Here is a 13,848-nt window from a genome sequence, read left to right as displayed (position 1 = left end):
AACAAACCACATCCAACAAGTCGGCATCCTAATGGTTCAAGAGTTCTATGCCAATGCATGGATCACTAAGAACCATGATCAAAGTAAGAACCCGAATCCAAAGAATTATATTACAATGGTTCGGGGGAAATACTTAGATTTTAGTCCGGAAAATGTGAGATTGGTGTTCAACTTGCCAATGATGGAAGAGAACGCACGCCCCTACACAAGGAGAGTCAACTTTGATCAAAGGTTGGACCAAGTCCTCATGGACATATGTTTGGAAGGAGCTCAATGGAAGATTGACTCCAAAGGCAAGCCGGTTCAACTAAGAAGATTGGACCTCAAGCCTGTGGCTAGAGGATGGTTAGAGTTCATCAAACGCTCCATCATCCCCACTAGCAACCGATCTGAAGTTACTGTGGATCGGGCCATCATGATTCATAGCATCATGATTGGAGAGGAAGTAGAAGTTCATGAAGTCATCTCCCTTGAACTCTACAAAATAGCCGAAAAGCCTTCTCCCTGGGCAAGGCTAGCTTTTTCTCATCTTATTTGCCATCTATGTTACTCAGTTGGAGCTTTCATAGAAGGAGACATTCCCGTTGAGGAAGAGAAGCCCATCACTAAGAAAAGGATGGAGCAAGCAAGAGAGCCCATTCATGGATCTCAAGAGACGCATGAAGCTCATCACCATGAGATTCCGGAGATGCCTCAAATGCATTTTCCTCCACAAAACTATTGGGAGCAAATCAACACCTCCCTAGGAGAATTAAGTTCCAATTTGGGACAATTAAGGGTGGAACATCAAGAGTACTCCATCATCCTTCATGAAATTAAAGAAGATCAAAAAGCAATGAGGGAGGAGCAACAAAGACAAAGAAGAGACATAGAAGAGCTCAAGGACATCATTGGTTCCTCAAGGAGAAAACGCCACCATCACTAAGGTGGACTCATTCCTTGTTCTTACATTCTCTATTTTTCGTTTTCTATGTTAAGTGCTTATCTAATTTTGTGTCTTATTACATGATCATTAGTATTTAGTAACTTTGTCTTAAAATTATGAATGTCCTATGAATCCATCACCTCTCTTAAATGAAAACTGTTTTAATTCAAAAGAACAAGAAGTACATGAGTTTCGAATTTATCCTTGAACTTAGTTTAATTATATTGATGTGGTGACAATACTTTTTGTTTTCTGAATGAATGCTTGAACGGTGCATATATCTTTTGAAGTTGTTGTTTATGAATGTTCAATATGTTGGCTCTTGAAAGAATGATGACAAGGAGACATGTTATTTGATAATCTGAAAAATCATAAAAATGATTCTTGAAGCAAGAAAAAGCAGTGAATACAAAAGCTTGCAGAAAAAAAAATAGAAAAAAAATAGCGAAAAAAAAAAGAGAAAAAGCAAGCAGAAAAAGCCAAAAGCTCTTAAAACCAAAAGGCAAGGGTAAATAAAAAGGATCCCAAGGCTTTGAGCATCAGTGGATAGGAGGGCCTAAAGGAATAAAATCTTGGCCTAAGCGGCTAAACCAAGCTGTCCCTAACCATGTGCTTGTGGCGTGAAGGTGTCAAGTGAAAACTTGAGACTGAGCGGTTAAAGTCAAGGTGCAAAGCAACAAAAAAAAAAAAAAACAGAGTGTGCTTAAAAATCCTGGACACCTATAATTGGGGACTTTAGCAAAGCTGAGTCACAATCTGAAAAGGTTCACCCAATTATGTGTCTGTGGCATTTATGTATCCGGTGGTAATACTGGAAAACAAAGTGCTTAGGGCCACGGCCAAGACTCATAAAGTAGCTGTGTTCAAGAATCATCATACTGAACTAGGAGAATCAATAACACTATCTGAACTCTGAGTTCCTATAGATGCCAATCATTCTGAACCTCAATGGATAAAGTGAGATGCCAAAACTATTCAAGAGGCAAAAAGCTACAAGTCCCGCTCATCTGATTGGAGCTATGTTTCATTGATATTTTGGAATTTATAGTATATTCTCTTCTTTTTATCCTATTTGATTTTCAGTTGCTTAGGGACAAGCAACAATTTAAGTTTGGTGTTGTGATGAGCGGATAATTTATACGCTTTTTGGCATTATTTTTAGTATATTTTTAGTAGGATCTAGTTACTTTTAGGGATGTTTTCATTAGTTTTTATGGTAAATTCACATTTTTGGACTTTACTATGAGTTTGTGTGTTTTTCTGTGATTTCAGGTATTTTCTGGCTGAAATTGAGGGACTTGAGCAAAAATCAGATTCAGAGGTTGAAGAAGGACTGCTGATGCTGTTGGATTCTGACCTCCTTGCACTCAAAGTGGATTTTCTAGATCTAAAAAACTCAAAATGGCGCGGTTTCAATTGCGTTAGAAAGTAGACATCCAGGGCTTTCCAGAAATATATAATAGTCTATACTTTGGCGGAGTTTAGAGGACGCAAAAGGGCGTTGAACTCTAGTTCTATGCTGCAATCTGGAGTTAAACGCCAGAAACACGTCACGAACCAGAGTTGAACGCCAAAAACACGTTACAACTTGGCGTTCAACTCCAGAAAGAGCCTCTGAACATGTAAACCTCAAGCTCAGCCCAAGCACACACCAAGTGGGCCCTGAAAGTGGATTTATGCATCAATTACTTACTTCTATAAACCCTAGTAACTAGTTTAGTATAAATAGGACTTTTTACTTTTGTATTTACATCTTCGGATCATCTTATGATTTTTAGTTCATCTTTGGATCATATTGATCACGTTTGGGGGCTGGCCATTCGGCCATGCCTGAACCTTTCACTTATGTATTTTCAAACGGTAGAGTTTCTACACTCCATAGATTAATGTGTGGAGCTATGCTGTTCCTCATGAATTAATATAAAGTACTACTGTTTTTCTATTCAATTCAACTTATTCCGCTTCTAAGATATTCATTCGCACTTCAATATGAATGTGATGAACGTGAAAATCATCATCGTTCCCCTACGAACGCGTGCCTGACAACCACTTCCGTTCCACCTTAGATTAAATGAATATCTCTTGGATCTCTGAATCAGAATCTTCGTGGTATAAGCTAGATTGATGGTGGCATTCATGAGAGTCCAGAAAGTCTAAACCTTGTCTGTGGTATTCCGAGAAGGACTCTGGGATTGAATGACTATGATGAACTTCAAACTCGCGAGTGCTGGGCGTAGTGACAGACGCAAAAGGAGGGTGAATCCTATTCTAGTATGATCGAAAACCTCCAGATGATTAGCCATGCAGTGACAGCGCATCGGACCATTTTCACAGAGAGGATGGGATGTAGCCATTGACAATGGTGATGCCCTTACATAAAGCCAGCCATGGAAAGGAGTAGGACTGATTGGATGAAAACAGCAGGAAAGCAGAAGTTCGGAGGAACGAAAGCATCTCTATACGCTTATTTGAAATTCTCATCAATGAATTACATAAGTGTTTCTATCTTTATTTTCTGTCTATCTATTATTTATTTTCGAAAACTCCATAACTATTTGAGATCCGCCTGACTGAGATTTACAAGGTGACCATAGCTTGCTTCATACCAACAATCTCCGTGGGATCGACCCTTACTCACGTAAGGTTTTATTACTTGGACGACCCAGTGCACTTGCTGGTTAGTTGTGCGAATTTGTGAAGTTATGCTTGGACCATGGTATTGTGCACCAGTTATTGGCGCCACTGCCACGGAGAGAACGAACAACAAATTTTACAACCTCAGAGTAACAATTTCGCATGTATCAAGTTTTTGGCGCCGTTGCTGGGGATTGTTCGAGTTTGGACAACTGACGGTTCATCTTGTTTCTCAGATTAGGTAATTTTCTTCTTATTTTGTTTTCAAAAAGTTTTCAAAAATTTTTCAAAAATATTTTCTTCTTTTTCATTTTTCCAATTAATATTCGAAAAAAAAATTGTTTTCAAAATCTTTCAAAAATATTTTCCCTTTGTTTTCGAAAATTATTTCAGAATTTTTAAGAATGAATTCTAGTGTTTCATGAAGCATGTTGAAGCCTGACTGGCTATAAAGCCATGTCTAAATTCATTTGGACTGGGGCTTCCAGCCCAACACTATCAAGAGCAAGCTAGTTATTGCTAATCCACCTGCTGCTATTCCAGATCCACCTGATTTACATGCTAAAGCTTGACTGGCTATTAAGCCATGTCTAACCCTCAGATTGGAGCTTTAGACTAAGAGTGCAAGATTCCTGGAATTCATATTAAAAATTTTGGAATCCTTATTTTTCTTTTTCACATTAATTTTCGAAAAATCCAAAAAAAAAAATTTAGAAAATCATAAAATTCAAAAAAATATTTCATGTTTCTTGTTTGAGTCTTGAGTCAATTTTTAAGTTTGGTGTCAATTGCATTTTTTCTAAAAACTTTTATGCATTTTTCGAAAACTCATGCATTCATAGTGTTCTTTATGATCTTCAAGTTGTTCCTGGCCAGTCTTCTTGTTTTATCTTGATGTTTTCTTGTTTTGTGTCTTTTCTTTTTTTTTTTCATGTGCATTTTTGCATTCATAGTGTCTATACATGAAAAATTTCTAAGTTTGGTGTCTTGCATGTTTTTTTTGCATAAAAAATTTTTCAAAAATATATTCTTGATGTTCATCGTGATCTTCAAAGTGTTCTTGGTGTTCATCTTGACATTCATAGCATTCTTGCATGCATTCATTGTTTTGATCCATAACTTTCATGCATTGCATCCTTTTCATGTTTTTCTCTCTCATCATTAAAAAAAAAATTCAAAAATCAAGAAAATATCTTTCCCTTTTTCTTCTCATAAATTCGAAAATTTGAGTTGACTTTTTCAAAATTTTTTAAAATTTAGTTGTTTCTTATGAGTCAAATCAAATTTTCAATTTAAAAATCTTATCTTTTTCAAAATCTTTTTCAAAAATCAAATTTTTTCATTTTTTATTTTTATCTCATAATTTTCGAAAATATCATCAACAATTAATGTTTTGATTCAAAAATTTCAAGTTTGTTACTTACTTGTTAAGAAAGATTCAAACTTTAAGTTCTAGAATCATATTTTGTGATTTCTTGTGAATCAAGTCATTAATTGTGATTTTAAAAATCAAATCTTTTTCAAAACTAATTTCAATCATATCTTTTCAAAAATATCTTTTTATCTTATCTTTTTCAAAATCATATATTTTCTATCATATCTTTTTCAAAAATTTGAATTTCAAATATCTTTTCTAACTTCTTATCTTCTTATCTTTTCAAAATTGATTTTCAATTCTTTTTCAACTAACTAATTGACTTTTTGTTTGTTTCTTATCTTTTTCAAAACTACCTAACTAACTCTCTCTCTCTAATTTTCGAAAATATCTCCCTCTTTTTCAAAAATTCTTTTTAATTAACTAATTGTTTCAAAATTCAATTTTAATTTATTTCTTCTTTTAATTTTCGAAAATCACTAACCATTTTTCAAAAATTATTTTCGAAAACTTTCCCCTCTCATCTTCTTCTATTTATTTATTTATTTACTAACATCTCTTCCTCACTCACAAAAAAAAAAAAATCCAAACCCCCTCTCTCTCTCTGAGTTTAGATTTTCTCTTCTTCTTTTCTTCTATTCTTCTTTTCTTTCACTCACCTAAGGGAACCTCTATACCTGGGTAAAAATGATCCCTATTATTATTATTTTTCTGTTCCTTCTTTTTCATATGAGCAGGAGCAAGGACAAGAACATTCTTGTTGAAGCAGACCCTGAACCTGAAAGGACTCTGAAGAGGAAACTAAGAGAAGCTAAAATACAACAATCCAGAAATAACCTTACAGAAATTTTCGAACAGGAAGAGGAGATGGCAGCCAAAAATAATAATGCAAGGAGAATGCTTGGTGACTTCACTGCACCTAATTCCAATTTACATGGAAGAAGCATCTCAATTCCTGCCATTGGAGCAAACAATTTTGAGCTTAAACCTCAATTAGTTTCTCTGATGCAACAAAACTGCAAGTTTCATGGACTTCCATCTGAAGATCCCTTTCAGTTCTTAACTGAATTCTTGCAGATCTGTGATACTGTTAAGACTAATGGAGTAGATCCTGAAGTCTACAGGCTCATGCTTTTTCCTTTTGCTGTAAGAGACAGAGCTAGAGTGTGGTTGGACTCTCAACCCAAAGATAGCCTGAACTCTTGGGATAAGCTGGTCACGGCTTTCTTAGCCAAGTTCTTTCCTCCTCAAAAGCTTAGGAAGCTTAGAGTGGATGTTCAAACCTTCAGACATAAGGAAGGTGAATCCCTCTATGAAGCTTGGGAGGGATACAAGCAACTGACCAAAAAGTGTCCTTCTGACATGCTTTCAGAATGGACCATCCTGGATATATTCTATGATGGTCTGTCTAAATTAGCTAAGATGTCATCGGATACTTCTGCAGGTGGATCCATTCACCTAAAGAAAATGCCTGCAGAAGCTCAAGAACTCATTGACATGGTTGCTAATAACTAGTTCATGTACACTTCTGAGAGGAATCCTGTGAGTAATGGGACGCCTCAGAAGAAGGGAGTTCTTGAAATTGATACTCTGAATGCCATATTGGCCCAGAATAAAATATTGACTCAGCAAGTTAATATGATTTCTCAGAGTCTGAATGGAATGCAAGCTGCATCCAACAGTACTCAAGAGGCATCTTCTGAAGAAGAAGCTTATGATCCTGAGAACCCTGCAATAGCAGAGGTAAATTACATGGGAGCACCATATGGAAACACCTATAATCCCTCATGGAGAAATCACCCAAATCTCTCATGGAAGGATCAACAAAAGCCTCAACAAGGCTTTAATAATGGTGGAGGAAATAGGTTTAACAATAGTAAACCTTTTCCATCATCCACTCAGCAACAGACAGAGAACTCTGAACAAAATACTTCTAATTTAGCAAACTTGGTCTCTGATTTGTCTAAGGCCACTGTAAGTTTCATGAATGAAACAAGGTTCTCCATTAGAAATTTGGAGGCACAAGTGGGCCAGCTGAGTAAGAAGATCACTGAAACCCCTCCTAGTACTCTCCCAAGCAATATAGAAAAAAATCCAAAAGGAGAATGCAAGACCATTGAATTGACCATCATGGCTGAACCCACAAGAGAGGAGAAGGACGTGAATCCCAAGGAGGAAGACCTCCTGGGACGTCCAGTGATCAATAAGGAGTTTCCCTCTGAGGAACCAAAGGAATCTGAGGCTCATCTAGAAACCATAGAGATTCCATTAAACCTCCTTATGCCATTCATGAGTTCTAATGAGTATTCTTCTTCTGAAGAGAATGAGGATGTCACTGAAGAACAAGTTGCCAAGTACCTTGGTGCAATCATGAAGCTGAATGCCAATTTATTTGGTAATGAGACTTGGAGAGATGAACCTCCCCTGTTCACCAATGAACTAAATGCATTGGATCAACTGAGATTGCCTCAGAAGAAACAGGATCCTGGAAAGTTCCTAATACCTTGTACCATAGGCACCATGACCTTTGAGAAGGCTCTATGTGACCTGGGGTCAGGAATAAACCTCATGCCACTCTCTGTAATGGAAAAACTGGGAATCTTTGAGGTACAAGCTGCAAAAATCTCATTAGAGATGGCAGACAATTCCAGAAAATAGGCTTATGGACAAGTAGAGGACATATTAGTAAAGGTTGAAGGCCTTTACATCCCTGCTGATTTTATAATCCTAGATACTGGGAAGGATGAGGATGAATCCATCATCCTTGGAAGACCCTTCCTAGCCACAGCAAGAGCTGTGATTGATGTTAACAGAGGTGAACTAGTCCTTCAATTGAATGAGGACTCCCTTGAGTTTAAAACTCAAGGACATCCTTCTGTAAACATGGAAAAGAGGCACAGTAAGCTGCTCTCAAAACAGAGTCAACCAGAGCCCCCACAGTCAAACTCTAAGTTTGGTGTTGGGAGGCCACAACCAAATTCTAAGTTTGGTGTTGAACTCCCATATCCAAACTCTAAGTTTGGTGTTGGGGAGTCTCAACAATGCTCTGAACATCTGTGAGGCTCCATGAGAGCCCACTGTCAAGCTATTGATGTTGGGAGGCAACCCAATTTTTATTTATCTAATTTTATTTTAGTTTTGTTGTTCTTTTCATGTTTTATTAGGTTCATGATCATGTGGAGTCACAAAATAAATATAAAAATTGAAAACGGAATCAAAAACAGCAGAAGAAAAATCACACCCTGGAGGAGGATCTTACTGGCGTTTAAACGCCAATAAGGAGCATCTGGCTGGCGTTCAACGCCAGAACAGAGCATGTTTCTGGCGTTGAACGCCAGAAACAAGCAGCATCCTAGCGTTCAGTCGCCAGAAATGCACAGTAAAGAAGAGCTGGCGCTGAACGCCTGAAACAAGCATCTGGCTAGCGTTCAACTCCAGAAATATGCTGCATCTAGGCGCTGAACGCCCAGAACAAGCATCAATTCAGCGTTTAAACGCCAGAATTGCATGCAAAGGCATTTTACATGCCTAATTGGTGCAGGGATGCAAATCCTTGACACCTTAGGATCTGTGGACCCCACAGGATCAACTCAGCATCTGTGGACCCCACAGGATCCCCACCTACCACCACTCATTCTCATCCCTCTTCTCAATGTTCATCATCTCTTCCCAATAAACACTCTTCCCCAAAACTCTTCACCAATCACCTCAATCTCTCTTCCCTATTACCACTTCACCGCTCACATCCATCCACTCTTCCCCATAAACCTACCTCATAAACTCCACCTACCTTCAAAATTCAAAACCAATTTCCCACCTAAACCCACCCTAGATGGCCAAACCTTAACCCCCCTCCCTTCCCTATATAAAGCCCTCCATTCTTCCTCATTTTCACACAACACAACCCTCTCTTCCCCTTCTTGGCCGAACACACCTCTCCCTCCTCTCCTCCGTATTTTCTTCTTCTTCTTCATCTATTCTTTCTTCTCTTGCTCGAGGACGAGCAATATTCTAAGTTTGGTGTGGTAAAAGCATAAGCTTTTTGTTTTTCCATTACCATTGATGGCACCTAAGACCGGAGAATCCTCTAGAAAAGGGAAAGGGAAGACAAAAGCTTCCACCTCCGAGTCATGGGAGATGGAAAGATTCATCTCCAAAGCTCATCAAGACCACTTCTATGATGTTGTGGCCAAGAAGAAGGTGATCCCCGAGGTCCCTTTCAAGCTCAAGAGAAATGAGTATCCGGAGATCCGACATGAAATCCAAAGAAGAGGTTGGAAAGTTCTAACAAACTCCATCCAACAAGTCGGCATCCTAATGGTTCAAGAGTTCTATGCCAATGCATGGATCACTAAGAACCATGATCAAAGTAAGAACCCGAATCCAAAGAATTATATTACAATGGTTCGGGGAAATACTTAGATTTTAGTCCGGAAAATGTGAGGTTGGTGTTCAACTTGCCAATGATGGAAGAGAACGCACGCCCCTACACAAGGAGAGTCAACTTTGATCAAAGGTTGGACCAAGTCCTCATGGACATATGTGTGGAAGGAGCTCAATGGAGGATTGACTCCAAAGGCAAGCCGGTTCAACTACGAAGATTGGACCTCAAGCCTGTGGCTAGAGGATGGTTAGAGTTCATCCAACGCTCCATCATCCCCACTAGCAACCGATCTGAAGTTACTGTGGATCAGGCCATCATGATTCATAGCATCATGATTGGAGAGGAAGTAGAAGTTCATGAAGTCATCTCCCTTGAACTCTACAAAATAGCCGAAAAGCCCTCTCCCTGGGCAAGGCTAGCTTTTCCTCATCTTATTTGTCATCTATGTTACTCAGTTGGAGCTTTCATAGAAGGAGACATTCCCATTGAGGAAGAGAAGCCCATTACTAAGAAAAGGATGGAGCAAGTAAGAGAGCCCATTCATGGATCTCAAGAGACGCATGAAGCTCATCACCATGAGATTCCGGAGATGCCTCAAATGCATTTTCCTCCACAAAACTATTGGGAGCAAATCAACACCTCCCTAGGAGAATTAAGTTCCAACATGGGACAATTAAGGGTGGAACATCAAGAGCACTCCATCATCCTTCATGAAATTAGAGAAGATCAAAAAGCAATGAGGGAGGAGCAACAAAGACAAGGAAGAGACATAGAAGAGCTCAAGGACATCATTGATTCCTCAAGGAGAAAACGCCACCATCACTAAGGTGGACTCATTCCTTGTTCTTACATTCTCTATTTTTCGTTTTCTATGTTAAGTGCTTATCTAAGTTTGTGTCTTATTACATGATCATTAGTATTTAGTAACTTTGTCTTAAAGTTATGAATGTCCTATGAATCCATCACCTCTCTTAAATGAAAACTGTTTTAATTCAAAAGAACAAGAAGTACATGAGTGTCGAATTTATCCTTGAACTTAGTTTAATTATATTGATGTGGTGACAATACTTTTTGTTTTCTGAATGAATGCTTGAACAATGCATTTGTCTTTTGAAGTTGTTGTTTATGAATGTTAAATATGTTGGCTCTTGAAAGAATGATGACAAGGAGACATGTTATTTGATACTCTGAAAAATCATAAAAATGATTCTTGAAGCAAGAAAAAGCAGTGAATACAAAAGCTTACAGAAAAAAAATAGAAAAAAATAGCAAAAAAAAAAAAAAGAGAAAGAGCAAGCAGAAAAAGCCAAAAGCTCTTAAAACCAAAAGGCAAGAGCAAAAAGCCAATAACCCTTAAAACCAAAAGGCAAGGGTAAATAAAAAGGATCCCAAGGCTTTGAGCATCAGTGGATAGGAGGGCCTAAAGGAATAAAATCCTGGCCTAAGCGGCTAAACTAAGCTGTCCCTAACCATGTGCTTGTGGCGTGAAGGTGTCAAGTGAAAACTTGAGACTGAGCGGTTAAAGTCAAGGACCAAAGCAAAAAAAAAAAAAAAACAGAGTGTGCTTAAGAACCCTGGACACCTCTAATTGGGGACTTTAGCAAAGCTGAGTCACAATCTGAAAAGGTTCACCCAATTATGTGTCTGTGGCATTTATGTATCTGGTGGTAATACTGGAAAACAAAGTGCTTAGGGCCACGGCCAAGACTCATAAAGTAGCTGTGTTCAAGAATCATCATACTGAACTAGGAGAATCAATAACACTATCTGAACTCTGAGTTCCTATAGATGCCAATCATTCTGAACCTCAATGGATAAAGTGAGATACCAAAACTATTCAAGAGGCAAAAAGCTACAAGTCCCGCTCATCTGATTGGAGCTATGTTTCATTGATATTTTGGAATTTATAGTATATTCTCTTCTTTTTATCCTATTTGATTTTCAGTTGCTTGAAGACAAGCAACAATTTAAGTTTGGTGTTGTGATGAGCGGATAATTTATATGCTTTTTGGCATTATTTTTAGTATGTTTTTAGTAGGATCTAGTTACTTTTAGGGATGTTTTCATTAGTTTTTATATTAAATTCACATCTCTGGACTTTACTATAAGTTTGTGTGTTTTTCTGTGATTTCAGGTATTTTCTGGCTGAAATTGAGGGACTTGAGCAAAAATCAGATTCAGAGGTTGAAGAAGGACTGCTGATGCTGTTGGATTCTGACCTCCCTGCACTCAAAGTGAATTTTCTGGAGCTACAAAACTCAAAATGGCGCGCTTCCAATTGCGTTGGAAAGTAGATATCCAGGGTTTTCCAGAAATATATAATAGTCCATACTTTGGCTGAGTTTAGATGACGCAAAAGGGCGTTGAACGCCAGTTCTATGCTGCAGTCTGGAGTTAAACGCCAGAAACACGTCACGAACCAGAGTTGAACGCCAAAAACACGTTACAACTTGGCGTTCAATTCCAGAAAGAGCCTCTGCACATGTAAACTTCAAGCTCAGCCCAAGCACACACCAAGTGGGCCCCGGAAGTGGATTTATGCATCAATTACTTACTTCTGTAAACCCTAGTAACTAGTTTAGTATAAATAGGACTTTTTACTATTGTATTTACATCTTCGGATCATCTTATGATTTTTAGTTCATCTTTGGATCATATTGATCACGTTTGGGGGCTGGCCATTCGGCCATGCTTGAACCTTTCACTTATGTATTTTCAAACGGTAGAGTTTCTGCATTCAATAGATTAAGGTGTGGAGCTCTGCTGTTCCTCATGAATTAATACAAAGTACTACTGTTTTTCTATTCAATTCAACTTATTCCGCTTCTAAGATATTCATTCGCACTTCAATATGAATGTGATGAACGTGACAATCATCATCATTCCCCTACGAACGCGTGCCTGACAACCACTTCCGTTCCACCTTAGATTGAATGAATATCTCTTGGATCTCTGAATCAGAATCTTCGTGGTATAAGCTAGATTGATGGCGGCATTCATGAGAGTTCGGAAAGTCTAAACCTTGTCTGTGGTATTCCGAGTAAGACTCTGGGATTGAATGACTGTGACGAACTTCAAACTCGCGAGTGCTGGGCATAGTGACAGACGCAAAAGGAGGGTGAATCCTATTCCAGTATAATCGAGAACCTCCAGATGATTAGCCATGCAGTGACAGCGCATCGGACCATTTTCACAGAGAGGATGGGATGTAGCCATTGACAACGGTGATGCCCTTACATAAAGCCAGCCATGGAAAGGAGTAGGACTGATTGGATGAAAACAACAGGAAAGCAAAAGTTCAGAGGAACGAAAGCATCTCTATACGCTTATCTGAAATTCTCATCAATGAATTACATAAGTGTTTCTATCTTTATTTTCTGTCTATCTATTATTTATTTTCGAAAACTCCATAACTATTTGATATCCGCCTGACTGAGATTTACAAGGTGACCATAGCTTGCTTCATACCAACAATCTCCGTGGGATCGACCCTTACTCACGTAAGGTTTTATTACTTGGACGACCCAGTGCACTTGCTGGTTAGTTGTGCGAAGTTGTGAAGTTATGCTTGGACCATGGTATTGTGCACCAGTTATTAGCGCCACTGCCACGGAGAGAACGAACAACAAATTTTACAACCTCAGAGTAACAATTTCGCATGTATCAGCTTCCTTCCGGCAGTTCCGTCTGCACGCGTTCTATTCGTTGTTTTCAATAAGTTTCAAACTCAAGTTGTCACTTGAGTTTGAGGGGGATGTTAGAATATAATTAGGATTAATTAGCATTATTTAGCATATCTGAATATTTATTATAGTATACTACGTCTTTATTTTTTCGATTCTCTTAAACTATCTTTCTATATTGTATCATTCCAAACAACTTAAATACACTCAATAACACACAAATCCTTTCTCTAGTTTAGTCTCTTATTTTTAAGACATACGCATGAGGTGTGCGTACGTATGACCCTGAGATACTGCAAATTTCATTTTCTGATGAATTTTTCACCTTGTATATTTTTTTCCCTTCACTTCAATCCATCCTTGTCTTTTAAGCCTAAAATCTTTTCAACAAACACATTAAGACATCGAATGAGATTAAAGTGAATTAAATTTAGCAAATTAAGAACCTAAAAAATATATTTTTAATCTTAAACATAATTTAAGAGAAATTCCAAAAATTATACTATTTTAATGAATAAATATAAAATAAATTGAGTAAAATTTATTCATTTTAATATAAAATAAACCATTAAATTATAGTTTATCAAGTACTAAACACAAATAATCAAGGAGTCGAAAAGAATTATCATCGTCCGTCACAAGGCAAATAGGAAAACTAAGGAGCCAACATGCATATATTAACCATACATGTATAATCATAAACAATTATTATATCACACACAAAAGAAGTCACACCTATATATATATATATTTTGTTCCTTGATTATATCTTTATTTGAAAATAAAAAAAGCCTTCTAATGTTATGTGATGGTTGACGTTGAAAATGATTCAGTAGATGTCATCTTA

At 37.7% G+C, this 13,848-nt stretch overlaps 1 non-coding gene across 1 annotated transcript; it reads right to left on the bottom strand.

The window, feature by feature from the left end:
* Positions 1-6,194: 6,194 nt before the first annotated feature.
* Positions 6,195-6,302, bottom strand: LOC148564218 (small nucleolar RNA R71). Its single transcript, XR_015884992.1, has one exon. It is a non-coding gene; the product is annotated as a small nucleolar RNA R71 (small nucleolar RNA).
* Between the last annotated feature and the right edge of the window lie 7,546 nt (positions 6,303-13,848).

This window comes from Arachis ipaensis, chromosome B5, assembly GCF_059453495.1.
Source record: "Arachis ipaensis isolate K30076 ecotype BB chromosome B5, ASM5945349v1, whole genome shotgun sequence".
Taxonomy (NCBI): Eukaryota; Viridiplantae; Streptophyta; class Magnoliopsida; order Fabales; family Fabaceae; genus Arachis; species Arachis ipaensis.
The sequence above is the reverse complement of the archived record's forward strand: the minus strand, read 5'-3'. Positions and strand labels throughout refer to the sequence as shown.